General features: G+C 38.4%; 1 long non-coding RNA gene across 1 annotated transcript; it reads left to right on the top strand.

Moving 5' to 3' along the window:
* The first annotated feature begins 3,215 nt into the window (after window positions 1–3,215).
* LOC106604556 (uncharacterized) lies at window positions 3,216–5,200 on the top strand. Its single transcript, XR_001328690.2, has 2 exons — window positions 3,216–3,886; window positions 4,373–5,200. It is a non-coding gene; the product is annotated as an uncharacterized lncRNA (long non-coding RNA).
* The last annotated feature ends 12,404 nt before the right edge of the window (window positions 5,201–17,604 follow it).

Raw genomic sequence — 17,604 nt, 5'->3', positions numbered from 1 at the left:
TAGTGGGCAGGCTTTTCATTAAAGGGCCAGCGTATCTTTTCAGTGCAACGCATATGTTGAAATACAGCTTCATGCTCTGCATTGCTTTTCTGCAATTACATGGGACTTGATAAAGTGAACAATAAAAAAAACATGTTTGCTGCGCTCATCATGCCAACACTTATCTAAATTCAGGTCACACATGTTAACTCCTTCACAGCTGTAGCCTAACAATAAATCTGTGAAATAAAAATGGACTGACTCCATCCATTTAAAATAGGTTCACGATTAATGTTAGTTGCGGGAGATATTGGATTCGACGTTTTGCTGGAACTGAAAACAGTGGATTTAATTTGATCTTCTCATCTCAAACAAAAGAAGACAAAAGCACAGGCTACACAGAGAAAGTAACAAAACAATCAAGTCTAACCTTGAGAAGTGAACCTTAGTAGTGTGTCATCTTTTACATTATTCATTTGGAAAATGCAATTTTCACTGATATTTTATTCATTGGTTAGTCCTTAAACATGGCATGGCACACCATGACTGTTACAAGGGGTCTGGTGGGGAACAATGAAGAGAGAAATATAGAGTATAACTTTTTCTGTGTTATTGATCAAAATGAAAGAGCAGAGGCTAAAACGATTGCCCTTATAGGATATAACTTCATCAATCACACATGCCCTTTTGTGAGGCAATTTTCATGATGTCCTCCACAGCTTTTCAATAAACAATGTCACTATAGTTCTGTAGAATAAGCATCACAGCTCAATCCTATGAATAAATGTTGCATGTCCACATAAGACAGTGAGAAAAAGACACCACGTGCACATACTGTATGTATGAGTATAGTCTCATAAGAAGAAATTAAATATTATGAATGCTTATAGCATGTGATATAATTTGGCCTGTCGGTCAATTCAAATGGGTGATTGATTTATTTTCCCTATTAGTTGATTACTTATACCAATGAATCCGATACAAAGAGTTAGTAATCCTGACCTTTGTTGTGTGTTGTGGCCAGAGTAAGCAATAATTAGCCCTCTTGTCAGACAACTGTTGACTTCTTATGTGACATACATTTTACTTTTGGGGTTTGAAAGGAGCTAATGATCGAATCGTTATTGAATGGTCATGTTAAAGGCATTAGTTAAACATTTATGATTGGCCTGGTTCATCTTTTTTTTAATAAGTTGTTGACTGAACCATTAGTTGATTGGCCTGATAAATCCGTTTAATAGTGTATAGCTGTATGCACACTATAGCGGTTTATGGTTGAGACACTGAACTTGTCAAACTTGTAAAGTTGAATTGCAAGGCCTAATAATGATGTTTTATTGCTTTGCCTTTATAGTGTTGGCTAATACAAAAAAAGTAGCGCAAATCACTAACTCATGAATTTGATATGGACCCGAAAAGCCATAAGTTATCGAGGTGGTGGTGGTAGTGGTGTACCACTGTTTTTCATGTAACTCTTTTTTTACAACTTCACATGTAAATAACTTTGCAGCATGCACTTTGTAAAGGACCATGGGATCACAATTAAGGTGAGATAACGACGATAATAGCGCAAAAGAAAAATCATGATAGGGTTCAGCTCATGTTATGGAAAACTTGAGAGCGAGATCATTAACTACACTTTTTTCTTGAAATGAACTTTGCAAATAGTTTCTATTTAAAACATGTTAAATCCTCCCAATTTGTCTAATGACCATAGGGACTAAGAAGAGTTCCATGATTAGCCATTCTTCAGATGATTAAATATAGCTCGGAAGAAACTTAAAAAAAATAATATTCTAAGCAACACCAAAGTCAGTTGGTTCCATTTGGAGCAAAACCATTGAATGTGAAACAGATGGTAGAGAGATTTGTCAAGAGACCTGGCTTTGTAACACATGCGCAGTGAAGAGATTCATGGGTAGCGATTTAAAGGTCCGATAAAAGACCAGCAGTGTTTCAAAGCAAGCAAATGGAGTAAGACGCCAGCTAGGTAAACAGCGATAGCAGCTGCCCGACCAGAAGAAGAAAAAAACGTTCTTTTAAACGGCTGGCATTGGAATAAGCGTGGAGCACAACAGATCTGCCTTCAAAGGAATTAAAATGCAAATGAACAAAGCATTGATTATTGAAGTATTCCCACAAGAAATGATATTGCTATTTGGTGAAGTGACGATAATAAGGATGGTAGGCACTTTTCCACATTTTTATCTGTCAAACAATGCCAATAAAATCCTAATTGCGGGGGTAATTACAAAAATGACTTATTTAGAGTTCAGTGGCCAACTCGGTTGTGTCTTTGTTGTATTTCTTTGCCGATTTGGATGATGTACAGATAATAATTTATTGTATTTCTGCAACTTACGAATGAAAAGTATTTTCTTTACACGTTTCAATGAAAACAAAAAAAACTAACATTTTATCTTTATTTCAGATATAGTAGTGAAGAAAAAAGTTAGATGATTTTAAATCAATCCAAACTTAGATCTGTATAAACATTAAGCATATCTGTTTGTATCTTTGTCAACAATGTGTATTTGACACATTACCTAGCTTGAAAGTTAATATTTACAATAAGTCAAATGTCCATGGCTGTATTACCAAAAGTTGGCCAATTTCTAGCTATCGTTAAAAAAGTGAAGCACTTGTGAAGAGCAAACCAGTAGCTTATTTATTCATTTTTATATCAATCTAGTTCGGTAATGCAATAGCCTCAGTGAAAAAAATGTACAAAAAACATGATAGGTAAACTTAAATATGTATATTAAAAAAATATATTCTAAAATGGCTAAACTGGAGCACCAAGATATTGCTAGCTACACTCATACTTCGTCCGACACTTAAAAAAAAAAAAAAAATGAAATCAATGAGAAACATTTTCTATGAGTTGAATATCAAATAGTATTTTATTTAATATCAGAGTCATTATAAACTTTCATTTGGCACTGTTTTTGAAACAAACATTCACACAAATATAAGCAAACAAGATGTACCCAAAGACAAAACATTTCTCTTGAAATGTTCCTTTAGGAAACTACAATAACATCAGTGGATTAGGTGCATTTCTGCTCAGTCAAGCACCCTTTTCACGAAGCTTAGGAACCTTATGTTTGGATATTTCCTTGTGCTTTTCATTGCGATTTGAATGCGTTAAATCCTTCCAATAGCCTTGCTTTTGAGGCTACTCAAGCAGATCACAATGTTTGCTTCTGTTTGAAGCATTTAAGAACTGAGACGAACTCAAAGGTTTGTTTCTGGACAAAGGCTAGGACAGGCAACGCTTTGTCCCATTTCAAACAAAATGTTTAACAGGGGAGGCTTGGGTCCATCAATATTTATTATGCAAGGCAAATCAACATTTCTCTTAGTCTTATGGTGTTTTTTAATCAGCCAAAATGTAAAAAAATATATATAAACGATATATCCCTTTAAAAGTAATTTCACATCATGCAATAAGGAATGGAACGTAAAGAAGCAGATTACTCAAAAGGGGCATGAGCAAAACTGTTCAAAACACTTAATTATCATTCTATTGTGGGCTTATGTATGTACCCCAAACTTTTAACGCTCACAATATCCATAGAGATTCAACATTTGCAATGACCTCCTTTTCAGCTCTGTCAGCAGTTGTGTACAATCTAGTAATCAATTCAGAGACTGGCTAAGAGGCAAGATGTATATAATTTAAGGCTGTTAATGCTGTGTGTAATGTATTTTGTTTTGTACTCTCCAGTTACATTGACTGACTCTTGGAATGGCCTACTGTGTTGTTTCTCAGAGGTTGCTGCTGTCACAAGTGGTGAATGTGAACTGCTTAACATTGCAATTGATACAAGGCAGATGCCAAGGTGGACTAGAATGCCTACTTGGAATCTGCCAGTTGAAGGACCGACATTTTGTGAAGTGAAAGGTAAATTCAGACTGTGCTGTCTTTTTCTTCTTCTGACTAGAACGTTAAGGTACTCAGAGCCAATATCAACCATGCATCAGTAGCTGATTGACCAAGAATTATTAAAGATTCAGAATGTATGCTATGAGAACAAGATGTGAAGTATGTTATTTTGGCTCAGACTAGAGTATACAGTACATCCAACACAATGTAATGACCTATAGATCCAGTGGATGGGGCTGAAGTGGAACCTCTCAATCCTATTACCCTACATGAAGAACAATGATTGTAAAATCCTTAGGATCAACAGAATTGATTGATCCACAGGAATTGCTGTTCTTGTTACTCACGTGCAATCAAAAAGATTAAGTAATTTATATTTTGATTATTTTTGGAAATACTGCTTGTGAATGAACATGAATGGAAAACATCATTCAAAACCTTTGATGATATTTTGTACTTTACGCCAGGTTACTTCTTCTAAAGCTTTTCTCCCAAAATCTTCAGTGTACCAGATCAACATTTGGAAATAGGTGCATCCCAAGACAAATTCAAAGCAGTTTGAATGCTATTTCAAGAAGCGGAAGAAGAGGAATGCCATTGGTAAGTATCACAAAACCTCATGTATTCCTCTTGAGATTTAAGTTCCTCTTCACACACAAGAGAGCAGGAAGAGCCTCTATCCTAGCTTTGGCAACCGTATGAAGTATCTTCCTTTGCCTGTTCTTTTCTCTACTGCCTGTGCAGCTGTGATAAGACACTAGTTATATCAGTGGAGAGGCAGCGGCGACTACCCGGGGTGTGGTGTTATGCTTTCTATGGAGTCACTGATGAACTGTTTACTCTAAATGGTAATGATGTGCTAGGGGGAGCACCAATCTTTACAGAAAGCTGTTAGGTGACTAGTGTCAACACAAAAGCCTCTGCCATGCCTGTGTCATGATCCCACTTTAATGAAACAATGAGATAGTAACCCCATGAGAGCAAATAGGTTTGTTTGTGATACTATTGGCATCAAGTGTTTTGAGTGTTACATTTCCTGTAGCTAGCACTAAGGTAGCAAGCAAACATTGTGGATCTAAACACGTTTCAGGTAACTGTTCCTATCCTATCTTCAACAGTCCACTGATCTGAAAGAGGTGAACGTGGTGGGAGGCCGCTATTTTACATGTTGGAATTGCAGCCATACATTTTAACCATTCACTCTGTGTCATTGCAAATGCACATAGCTGAGTGAAGTATGTGGGCTATGATCAGCTCGATCTAACAGTGATAGGCATTTCATATTCAGAAGATATTTCCTAGGAAAAATAAAGCAGTATCAATTGAAATCTCCTTTTCTCTCCACTGCATTCTTATTTCTTTACTTGCTTTGAATTCCGTTGCAGCTCTTTAGACTTTGACAACACCAGACAAAATCCAATCTATCTTGTTTTCATTTGTACACAAAGGTGAAGTGTTCAAAAACATAAAAGGTGCAGTACCAAAATACGCAAAGGTACAACCAGGTGATATTACCGATGTAAATATTGACTCACACTATACAATTTAAACACCTATCCTAGATGTTATATACACAGACTCGGTCTATAAATTATAAACACCTTTCCTAGAGGTTATTTCCACATGATATAAAATGTCTTAGCAATGCCAGTCTGTATTAAACGTGTTTGTGTTGTAAGGTACACTCCAGGGAATCAATTCAGTCAATCAAATACCAAATGAATTAGATCTTGTTTTCTGATTACTGACCATATGACATTTTTCTTTGAGGTAAACATGCAGAATGATATTTGCTGTTAATTAAAATAAATTGTACGAACTAGATTAATTGTGATTGAATTAGATGGTCAATCTGTACACCAAATTTCTCATTTCAATTGTTTAGTGGGCAATGGCTCCCAATCAGTATTGGACACCTCCTTTCACTCCTGGGTGGAGATGGAAACTAAACAACCGACAGCATACATTCATTTGTGTTCTAAAGATTTAAGAGCACCAAAACCCATTCAATTAAAGGGACAGTTATTCCAGGGCAATAGAAAAGGTCCCAGAACCGCTGAGAGTATTGTAGAAAAAAGTCTTATTGACTTGGATTGAAATGAAGCTGTTGTGAGGAAATGGATTTGTTTGTCGAACAGCGCTACGTGTCACTCCAAACAATGAGAGTAAAATAACCACTTTAATTCCTGTGTTCTGTCGTCATCAAAGTGATCAGTGACAGCGTTTTGACTGGCACCTGTTGAGGAATCGATGTAATTGAATAACTTTTTGTTCCCCACCATCTGGTTCTCTGTTAAAAACACTGCGAGGACTGATTTAGAAAGCAGCAGCTATGCTAATGTTTTCCTGGTGTTTCCCTGGCGTAAGTGTAGATGTATTACACTATTGAACGAAACACAATTGTTGTGTACATCATTTCCTGTACATCTGAATACTGTGATTGTGATATCCTGCGACTGCTGATATTGATCTCAATAAGGTATTTAAACACAGATGCTCTTTCTTTCACAGTAAAGCATGGATATTTTCTTGTACCTAAAACTATGTATCAACTAAGTACAATAATTTCCAGCATTATCCCCCAAAATTATCCAAAAACTAGATCTCCAAGATTACAGGTTTGTTTCACATTTATAGTGTATAACAGTAGGCCTTATGTATTAACAAAATGGAGTAAACATTAGATTTACTAGAGTTACAACAGGATGTTGTCGCACACATCCCAGGGATGTCATGACATTTGGTTCAAATAGTGGAGTTAATTTCCCCCTGAGAGACTTCTTCTAACATCTTTAATTAGGCTAAGAGAGCACTGCACAGTGTAATCAATCCTATCACCTCTGGGGGGCTATAGTCTTCAATATGAGGATATGCGTTGGAAAGATGTGTGGCCTTGAGAAGACCTTTTGTAAATTGCCCATTTAATTGCAAAATACTTAGAACTTACAGAAGCAGTAATGACTCAAAGCAACCTGGGTACCTATTTTATTATTAAGATCTAATTTACTCCTCATTCGGACTAATCTTACAATAGTCTTTAAAACATAAAAATACAATTTATAAAACAATCACATTTTCACAACTAAAATTGTGTTCCAAACAGCAGACTTATTGATATGTAAAGTAAAAATGAAAGTAAATAGGAAATAATTGAATTGACAATTACTCTGGCAGTCTGAAAAGAGTACTGAGTACATAATCTACAAATTAAACACAATTTGGTTCCATTTGTCTATAACACTGCTTAAAGTCAATTAAAGACTTTATAAAACCACCTCTGTGACTGACTACTTTTGGTAGTCAAAATCCTAATGTAAAAACAAAATGTTACAAAATGATATATTTTTTTGTTTTGGTTTGATGGATGCACACAACAGTCCTCATTAGTGGAGCTCTTTGAGAAAGGGTGAGGAAGCCTCTGTTTACTGCCATGAGACCATTGGGATAGGTTTAATTTATCTAGCACAGAGATTCTTCGCTCTGACAAGAGCAGCAGGGGGTCTTTGAAAGCAGGGCAGCATTTCAGCACTGCAAAGCTTTGGAAGTATCTCCCTAAAGTGGGTCTGGAATCAAAAGCTAGGGCTAATAGGCTACGCCTCGCGCGTTACAGCCTTAGACAGGCAATGTGAGCCGGACTGGTTCGAGAACATTCATTTATTCATTGGCTGCTTCTTGTTAGGTACATGTCCGGACATGATAGCAACACATGAAAGTGTGGACAGAGAAATATGTTTGCTTGTGAAACCATCATTACATTTACATTTGAGTAATTTAGCTGACACTTTTATCCAGAGCGACTTACAGGAGCAGTTATGGTTAAGTTCCTTGCTCAAGGGTACACTGACAGATCTTTCACCTAGTTGGCTCTAACCAGCGACCTTTAGGTTACTGGGCCAAAATGGCACAAATGTCGACATTTCCACTAATGGCAAATATATCTTAGAAGCACGTCTCCAGAGATGCAAAACTAATTTACAAGTTGTGCATATAAACAAATGTTTAACTGAAAGAACAGTGACTGTGTCTTGGTAATTGTTAGAGGGATAAGTGAAGTTGTAATGAACATTGTCAGTACCTTATGTTAGATATGACAAGTGAACTCTTATTTCCTGTAACAAGACAAGCAGCTGTGGTAAGTCAAGGCATCATTACCACTCTCCGGGCATTGTGCTCTTACTTCAGCTGAAATGTGCAGTCCATATAATAGAAACGTTTTTGTTGAGCATGTGATAATGGCAATTGCATGGATATAATGTCAAACAAATGCTACACCTGCTCAAATTTCAACTTGAACAGTTTTATATCCGCCGATTGTGCAGCATTGTTATGTTCGCAAATATTAAAATAGCCACGGTATCGGTCATTGCTGCAGACAGACACTGGTGGGCTTATGGGAAATTGATACAGGGATGGCCTTAAATTCTGGCAAATGCCAGACAGACTGGTCCATTTTCAGTTGAAAAGCTGGAGCTATAGAAGTGGCCCGTAAGGACCTATTTTAAGTTTCTGTAGTGCCGGTCCATCCTTAGGTCCACTGGGCTATCTAAATCGTTTTTTTGTTGTTGTTGCAAAATTATAATTATTTGGCTTCGAGGAGGAAAAACGGGACTGTGTGGGGGCCTCCCCCCAAAAATGGGCCAGTGTGTTAGAAATGCCCACGCTGATTCTGGTCCCAGGCCGTCCCTGAATTGATGCATCCACACACGGACCATGACGACAGATGCTGATTGGAGCCAAAAAGTGCTGAAATGTAGGCCTTGTTGTGTCCTTGTCAACAACTTGGGTAACAAGTGAATGGAAATTGGTTTTAACGGAATCAGGTAATCATTACTAAATGAATTTGCTCTGGGACCAAGGATATAAGTGGGATAAATATATATCTCTGAGATGAAAACAAATGTCACTTATGTAATGAAAGGCCGTATGCTTATTGATTTTTGAGGTTACGCTCTTTCGATGCCTTTCATCGGTGGCCTGTTAAAATGATGAGTTTTCAATTTGGCATCTGTTTATGGTGAGCTGTCAACAATTACTGTACATGCAACTATCAATTATGTTTTTGTCCTAGACATATGTAAATTACTTTATTGAGTGATTGAATAATTATGAGAGTGATTAACATTTACCATCCCTAGTAGGCTACTTTCTACTCAAATCACCACTACTACTACTACTACTACTACCATCATCATCATCATCATCATCAAAACCATTGCTAACATTATCCTCATATCATCATTAAAACTACTAGCATCATCATCACCAAAACCATCGCTATCACCTTGGCCATCACCAGCATCGTCAGACATTAACACAATCATGATTCATTTCCCCATGCTTAAAGACAATGTTCATTATTCCAATAACAGATGGACCCTGTTAACTGCACATGTCTGATGAGTGTTGAAGTGTCAGCTTCAGCTTGGGAAACAGCTGGGAGGACACGGCCTTGTGTTTTGGAGCTGGTCTGCGCCCTTAAATTATTCAGCCCTCACAGCTGTCTCATAGCAGGCTGCCTCAAGCTCTCTGGCCCCTTATAGCTCTCATAGCCTTCATTTCATACTAGTTTGAGTTTTACTGGCTAGGAGGCATTGTAAATGGACTCCTCACAGCACTGTAAATGGACTCCTCACAGCACTGTAATTAATTAATTAATATCAATGCCTCAAGCGCTTGACCCCAGAAGCCGAAACATTAATATAGCCTAACGTTCTTCTTCTTCGAAAAAAGATAATCTCATGCCGTCTCCCTCCCAATGAAGTAATTTACTACCCACTGGGCACACTACGTCCTTTCAACGTGGATAATTGGGTAATATTTGGTTGAGACTCAAAAAGACAGCCAAAAGTTAGTTGAATTTCCAATGTGTTATCACTATGCTTTCAACCATCTAAAAGCACAACCAAATTCCAATGGAAAAACAATGTCTGATTTTTGGTTAAGTTGTCGCCCAAATGTCTATCACTGCGCTTTCAACCATTTAAAAGCACAGCAAAGTTCAAATGGGAATACATTGTCAGATATTCTTTTTAATTTATACAACAGATTGTGATATCACTGTTCATCTAATAGCACAACCACATGACCTGGATTGCAGTTGAGATTACATTACAAGTACATGGTGCAAGTGATCAATGCTGTTTGAGATTCTGCGCAGATTATTACAGCAATTGTGAAGATCTCCACAGACCTATGATGACCTATGCATGCAATCTTGAACATGCAGCATTTATATGATTTCATAAGAAGACATTTATAGTTATAGTGGATATGTTACTCATTTTAAGGTTGAATGTTACATTAAGATAGCCGTAATGAGGTCTAAGAACCCGGGACTGGGGTTAACACATAGAAATGTTATAAGATGGTCATTCCAAGGATAAGTTAGCTATTTGATTTAGAGTATAAAATAATAATAATAATATTGGATGAAACATTGAATTTGGTCTTACTGCTATTAGCCCATACAAACGCTTTGAATAACATTTTAATATATGGCAAACATAGTCAAATAAAAAAAGTTTCTGTCCTACAGTGTCTTTGAAATGTATTGATTGACTCTTGACTTTGTCCACGTTTTGTTACATTACAGCCTTATTCTACAATGGATTAAATAAAAATATAAAATCCTCAGCAATCTACACACTATACCCCATAATGACAAAGCGAAAACAGGTTTGTTGAAATTTTAGCAAATGTATTAAAAACAGAAATGCCTTATTTACATAAGTATTCAGACCCTTTGCTATGAGACTCGTTATTGAGCTCCGGTGCATCCTGTTTCATCCTTGAAATATTCCTACAACTTGATTGGAGTCCACCTTTGGTAAATTCTAATGATTGGACATGATTTGGAAAGGCACACAGCTGTCTATATAAGGTCCCACAGTTGACAGTGCATGTCACAGCAAAAACCAAGCCATGAGGTCAAAGGAATTGTCCTTAGAGCTCCGAGACAGGATTGTGTCGTGGCACAGATCTGGGGAAGGGTACAAAAAAAAATTCTGCAGCATTGAAGGTCACAAAGAATACAGTGCCCTCCATCATTCTTAAATGGAAAAAGTTTGGAACCACCAAGACTCTTCATAGAGCTGGCCACCCGGCCAAACTTAGCAATCATGGTTAGCAGATGTTATTGCGAGTGTAGCGAAATGCTTGTGCTTCTAGTTCCAACAGTGCAGCAATATCTAACGAGTAATATCTAATAATTCCACAAGAAGTACCTAATACACACACATCTAAGTAAAGGAATAGAATAAGAATATATAAATATATGGATGAGCAATTTCAGAGCACATATGCTAAGATACAATAGATAGCATAGAATACAGTATATACATATGAGTAATGCAAGATATGTAAACATGATTAAAGTGGCATTATTAAAGTGACTAGTTTTCCATTTATTAAAGTGGCCAATGATTTCAAGTCTGTATGTAGACTGTGAAAACCTGCTCCAGAGCGCTCAGGACCTCAGACTGGGGTGAACGTTCACCTTCCAACAGGACAACAACCCTAAGCACACAGCCAAGACAACGCAGGAGTGGCTTCGGGACAAGTCTTTGAATGTCCTTGAGTGGCTCAGCCAAAGCCCGGACTTGAACCCGATCGACCATCTCTGGAGAGACCTGGAAATAGCTGTGCAGCAATGCTCTCCATCAAACCTGACAAGGTTTGACTGGATCTGCAGAGAAGAATGGGAGAAACTCCCCAAATAGAGGTGTGTGTGTGTGTGTGTGTGTGTGTGTGCGTGCGTACGTGAGAGTGAGTGAGTGAGAGAGAGAGTACCATTCAGAGGGTGAATGGGCAAGCCAAAATATTTAAGTGCCTTTGAACAGGGTATGGTAATAGGTTCCAGGCGCACCAGTTTGAGTGTGTCAAGAACTGCAACGCTGCTGTGGTTTTCACACTCAACAGTTTCCTGTGTGTATCAAGAATGTTCCATCACCCAAAAGACATCAAGCCAACTTGACACAAGTGTGCAAAGCATTGGAGTCAACAAGGGCCAACATCCCTGTGGAATGCTTTTGACACCTTGTAAAGACCATGCCCCAATGAATTGAGGCTATTCTGAAGGCAAAAGGCGGTGCAACTCAACATTAGGAAGGTGTTTCTAATGTTTGTACACACAGTATTTCTCTGTTTATGAATGGAAATACTTGGGAATAGATAGACGCAGCCCATAGGCGGATGCGGTGGATTGAGACACAGCCCATACAAAAAAACCATATCTCTAGCTTAAACAGACAGATTTGATGGATTTTTGTATTATTATGTTAATTCGATTGACATGCGGGTGCAGATGGCGACTCTAGGGGGTTTTAGGCTATTTACTGTATTACTAAAGTAATATTGAATTGTGTTGGTTGACAATGGAACCAAATACACTATATATACAAAAGTATGTGGACACCTCTTCAAATTGGTGGATTCGGCTATTTCAGCCACACCCGTTGCTGACAGGTGTATAAAATTGAGCGCACAGCCATGCAATCTCCATAGTGTAACATTGCCAGTAGAATGGCCTTACTGAATAGCTCAGTGACTTTCAACGTAGCACTGTCATTGGATGCGTGGCACCGTCATTTTGTCAATTTTCTGCCCTGCTAGATCTGCCCCAGTCAACTGTATGTCCTGTTATTGTCAAGTGGAAACATCTAGGCGCAACAATGGGTCAGCCGCGATGTGGTAGGTCACACAAGCTCACAGAACCACCGAGTGCTGAAGCACGTAGCGTGTAAAAATCCTCTGTCCTCGATTGCAACACTCTCGTGACATCCGCCATTGGACTCTGGATCAGTGGAAGTGCGTTCTTTGGAGTGATGAATCACGCTTCAGCATCTGGCAGTCCGACAGACGAATATGGGTTTGGCGGATGCCAGGAGTATGTTACCTGCCCGAATGCATTGTGCCATCTTTAAAGTTTGGTGGAGGACTAATAATGGTCTGGGGCTGTTTTTAATGGTTCGGTCTAGGCCCCTTAGTTCCAGTGAGGAGAAATCTTAACTCTACAGCATACAATGACATTCTAGACGATTCTGTGCTTCCAACTTTGTGGAAACAGTTTGAGGAAGGCTCTTTCCTGCTTCAGCATGACAATGCCCTTGTGCACAAAGCGAGGTCCATACATAAATGGTTTGTTGAGATCGGTGTGGAAGAACTTGACTGGCCGTGCTCAGAGCCCTGACCTCAACCCTATCAATCACCTTTGGGATGAATTGGAACGTTGACTGCGAGTCAGGGCTATTCGCCCAACATCAGTGCCCGACCTCACTAATGCTCTTTTTGCTAAATGGAAGCAATTTCCCGCAGCAATGTTCCAACATCTAGTGGAAAGCCTTCCCAGAAGAGTGGAGGCTGTTATAGCAGCAAAGGGTTGACCAACTCCAAGTTAATGCCCATGAATTTGGAATGAGATGTTCGACAAGCAGGTGTCCACATACTTTTGTTCATGTAGTGTATCAACAGGAGACGTATCTACTGCTTGGATAGTTCCATCTGAGCCACTGGCTTCATCCCATTCTTTAACTTGTATTTTTGGTTGAGATGGAATCATCAATCCAACATATCATTTGTTATCGCATCACAAGTTAATTGGCTATTTATTGTATTTCAAAAGTAATATTGAATTGTGTTTGGTTGTCAATGCAACCAAACATCAACATTTGAAGGAGATTTATATTCTGCTTGGATAGTTCCATCTGTGCTACTGACTTAGTCTGGCTTTAATTCCAGTTTGTCTACAAATAAAACATTTATATGTTGGATTCACGTCTCCATCTCAACCAAAAATCTAAGTTATAGAATAGGACTGAATCAAATTTTATTTAAAGTGCATTTTGACATTTGGTTGCGTTGACAACCAAACACAATTCAATATCACTTTTGAAATACAATAAATAGACTATTAACTTGTCGAGATGTTAACAAATGAAATGTTGGATCAAAATAAAACAGCTTGAAACCCTCGGCATATTTTGTTGAATTCTGGATTTAATGTATTTTTTTAGTTGAATTCTGGGTTGAATTGAAACAATCTCTGTTGATGACTTCCCAAATGCTGTATAGGCCTGGTTAAAACTCTGGATGGGAGACAAAATGGTAGCTGTAGATAGATCAATTCTCCAGTAGGAGGTGCCGCCCAGCCTGTTGTTTTTTTTTTCTCTTCTGATAGTGTATAAAATATTGAAAATCTGACGTTGTTTAAAGGTACAAATTTAATATATTTTTTACAAGGTTTGTCTATGTTGAAATGTGGTCACCATGATGACATAATCCTGTGGTTTAAATTTTACCCTCAAAACAACAGTTTACGTTGATGACTTTTTTCAAATCCCATGTATTTTACACGTAAAAATACATTGAACAATTCAATTACATTAAGAACAACGTTGATTAAACCAGTCCGTGCCCAGTGGGTTGCAGTGCACGAATTGAAGATATTAGTCTATTTTTATCAGACCGTCTCTTTTTTCAAGATATCTTTAATTATTGACTCGTCCCCTGAAGGAAAGTGGTTAAAGACCCGCTCTTTCTCCTCTCAGAGTCTGCCTTGAAGAAAGAAATGGATCTTTGGGTGAGTGAGGCGTCCTGGTGAGATGAGTCTAATTATCTCTAAGAAAGCAAGTTGGAAAAGGTTTTTTAATTAGGTCTGATGCTGAATCGGTGCGCTGAGAATTTGTGCATTGTGATGGATGGTGTGTGCATCTCCTTAGTGTCTGCAGATAGAATAATAATATGAGGGGGGGTGGAGGGACTCTGGGGGGCGGTGCCGGAGGAAGTGGGCGAATGAAGCCCAATCCCATGATTATCATGGGGCAGGTGAGGGAGGGGGGGGAGAGAAAGAGAACCCCCCAGCGACTGAGCAGTCCTATTCCAGCACAGTGGATTGGTTAGCCCGTCTTCACACTTCCCTCTCATCTCAGCAGGGGGGTCCCACAGTCGCCAAGCCCTTAATGCCTCTCCTCTTCCCCAAACTCTGCAGCTGCTTCACGGATAGCATGCAAAATACATAATCAGTAGATAATCACAGTCAACTGCAGTGTTTTGAGTAGGCGGAAGTGGTGCTTCGGGGTGGGTGGAAAGTGTTGCGTTCAAACACAAAATTGAATCATGCAAAATTAGATATGTGTATATGTTATATAGGGCCCTGTGTTTTGGACAATCATGTCACATGACCTGGATTTAAACCTTTATTTAAAGCTTGTTCAACAAAATGTCCCCTTTTCTTTTTATGGAAAATGGTCCAGCACCATCCTTAGACAATTGCTTTAATTTTTGGTGTAATTCTCATTTATGGTAAAGGCTTAAAATAAAGGTTAAAATCTCGATCATGTGACATGATAGTCCAAAACACAGGGCCCTAGTTTATGTAGCCTACGTGTGATGTATGTCAAAACAACTATGTATCCAAATGAATCCCAGAACAGAGCATGTGATAATACGATTATATCTACGCTAACTCCATTACAAGCTTGAAAGGCTACTGGAGGTGTGCTTTGGCATTTGAATGCCATCGTAACACTAACCTTTTTTGGGACAAATTCACACTGTATGAAAAGCCTGGATAGTATTTTCTACAGAAATAAACACATGTTGAGTCACACAGTTCCTGAGTAATACGCGTACCCAAAATATTGTGCAAGTGAATGGTCTGAATACAACGAGCTGCTGTATTTATTTCCTTCATATAATTATTGCAGGAGTCCCATCCAAACGGACTATTCATGGCTTTATTCAACAAAAAGTTATTATATTCAATTTTGTATTCAATTTGAAGTTTTCCACCTGATCACAGCATTCCACTGTCTAATTTCCTCAAAGGGTACACACTGGCCTGCACACTGCTCTGAATCCTCACTGAACTCTTGGAAGATGAATGGCAGGGATTGAGTGAGTCCTAGTCCCTTTGATGTGGACTAATGGAGAGACCCTGTTCCACCGCTCTTCTCTGTATTCCCATTGACTACCGAGCCGACTGTGGCAGTGCATTTAGACACCCCATCTGAGAAGCTGGTGTTACAGTTAAGGTTAGTCCAACAAGTTGTGTTTGTTTCTTTTTTTTTTCATTTCTCAATATCCACACTTAAACATACATAAATGCATGTGCACACACACACAGAGATACTTCAAACGAGACCAAGGCTCATCATCAATCAACTGGTAGTCAAAGGGGAATTCAACTGAGGAATAAATCAATGAAAAAGAGGAGACCATGGTTCCTTCTACTCTAAAGGGACATGATGATTTGGTAAGCATATCATATGCTGCGCTATGTATAAGGCCATCCAAAAACAGTCAGCCATTTCATGGTCTATTTCTCCCTTACAGAGTGGATGAAATGGATGACATTCTGCTTTGTCACACTGCCACGGCTCATAGCTTCAGAAGGCCTCTTGACAAATTAACCCACTGCAGGAGAGTCACTCAGCCCTCTCACTCCTATGAATTTATCATGAGTAACGTCATTCACTCCACGGACAGACTGCTTTACCGTTCCCCTCAACACTCCTCACATCCTCAGAGCTGAGGAAGGAAAAGACTGGGTCAAACTTCAAGTCAACATTACTACATTGGAATGAGAAAAAAAAGGTAACACTTACTTTAAGCACATTTATAATGCCTTGAAGACAGACATAGCCTTACTGAAATCGTTTTTAGGGTCCAGTCCACTCAATTAAATATACATAATTTAGCTTAATGCTGCAGGAAGAAACATCATAATAATAGTCATGATTTTGTGGAAGTACCCCTCTGTAGGATCAAAGGGATCAAAAATTGAAATAGTGGTAAAACAAATTCTAATATGGATAGCCTATTATCATTATCATTAGTAGTACCCCAGATTGATTACCATTAGATTTGGTTATGCCTCATTTAAAATGTTTTAGGCCCTAGTAAATAAAAAATATGCCATTGGCTTCCGCAGCAAAAATGTAGAGGATCCTAATGTGGTCACCTCTTTTAGGCTTAGCTGATGGAGTAGAAGAAGGGATTGTGGGTTCTCAATTTGGATGTCTCCCAGAACTGGTTCTCAAAATGATCTTCTATCTTGGGAGCAATGCATGGACCCCGGATGTGTTCTCACAGCTTGTCCTCAACATATTGATGAAAAAGGAGTGCGTGAGATATTGATTATAATTTAGCATCCGATCATGTCATCCAGTGGATGTACTTGGTCCATTGTGATAGCTTTAGGCATGCTATGTTATATTAATATTACTGTGTATGATCTTAATCCTTCTAGCAGGGCATTTAAACATCTAATGTTACATTTGTGTCACTTAATGGTGAATGTAATCAATATTTTAACCACAGAATCAAGTAATTGTACTTTATGAATAGTTTTAAGTTCCCCATAAATCTGTTGTAGAATATAGCCTCAAATCACGGGGCGAGGGACTCAATAAAAAACATACAGACATATTACTGTAGCCTGTATCACACAGCAAATGTCAAAGCAAAAAAAGATCTATGCATTAGAAAACATATCTCGTTATCTTCCTAAACCCTGCATTATGCCCTAATATGCTGATTTAATGGTAATAAACCTACTAGATAGGTCTTTTTCAAAAAGGAAAACATGACTCACTCCTCCAATCAGTTATCGCTAGGAACAAAGTTTCATTGCCATAGGAGACCAATTTCAAGTCAATTATATAAACTCCCTGCTGCTCCTGCCCTCTGTAGAGCACTACCAAGTAGCCATGTGAGGCTCCTCTCATCTTGAAAATCTA

This window comes from Salmo salar, chromosome ssa05, assembly GCF_905237065.1.
Source record: "Salmo salar chromosome ssa05, Ssal_v3.1, whole genome shotgun sequence".
NCBI classification, from domain to species: domain Eukaryota; kingdom Metazoa; phylum Chordata; class Actinopteri; order Salmoniformes; family Salmonidae; genus Salmo; species Salmo salar.
This window is presented reverse-complemented; position numbering and strand designations above follow the sequence as displayed.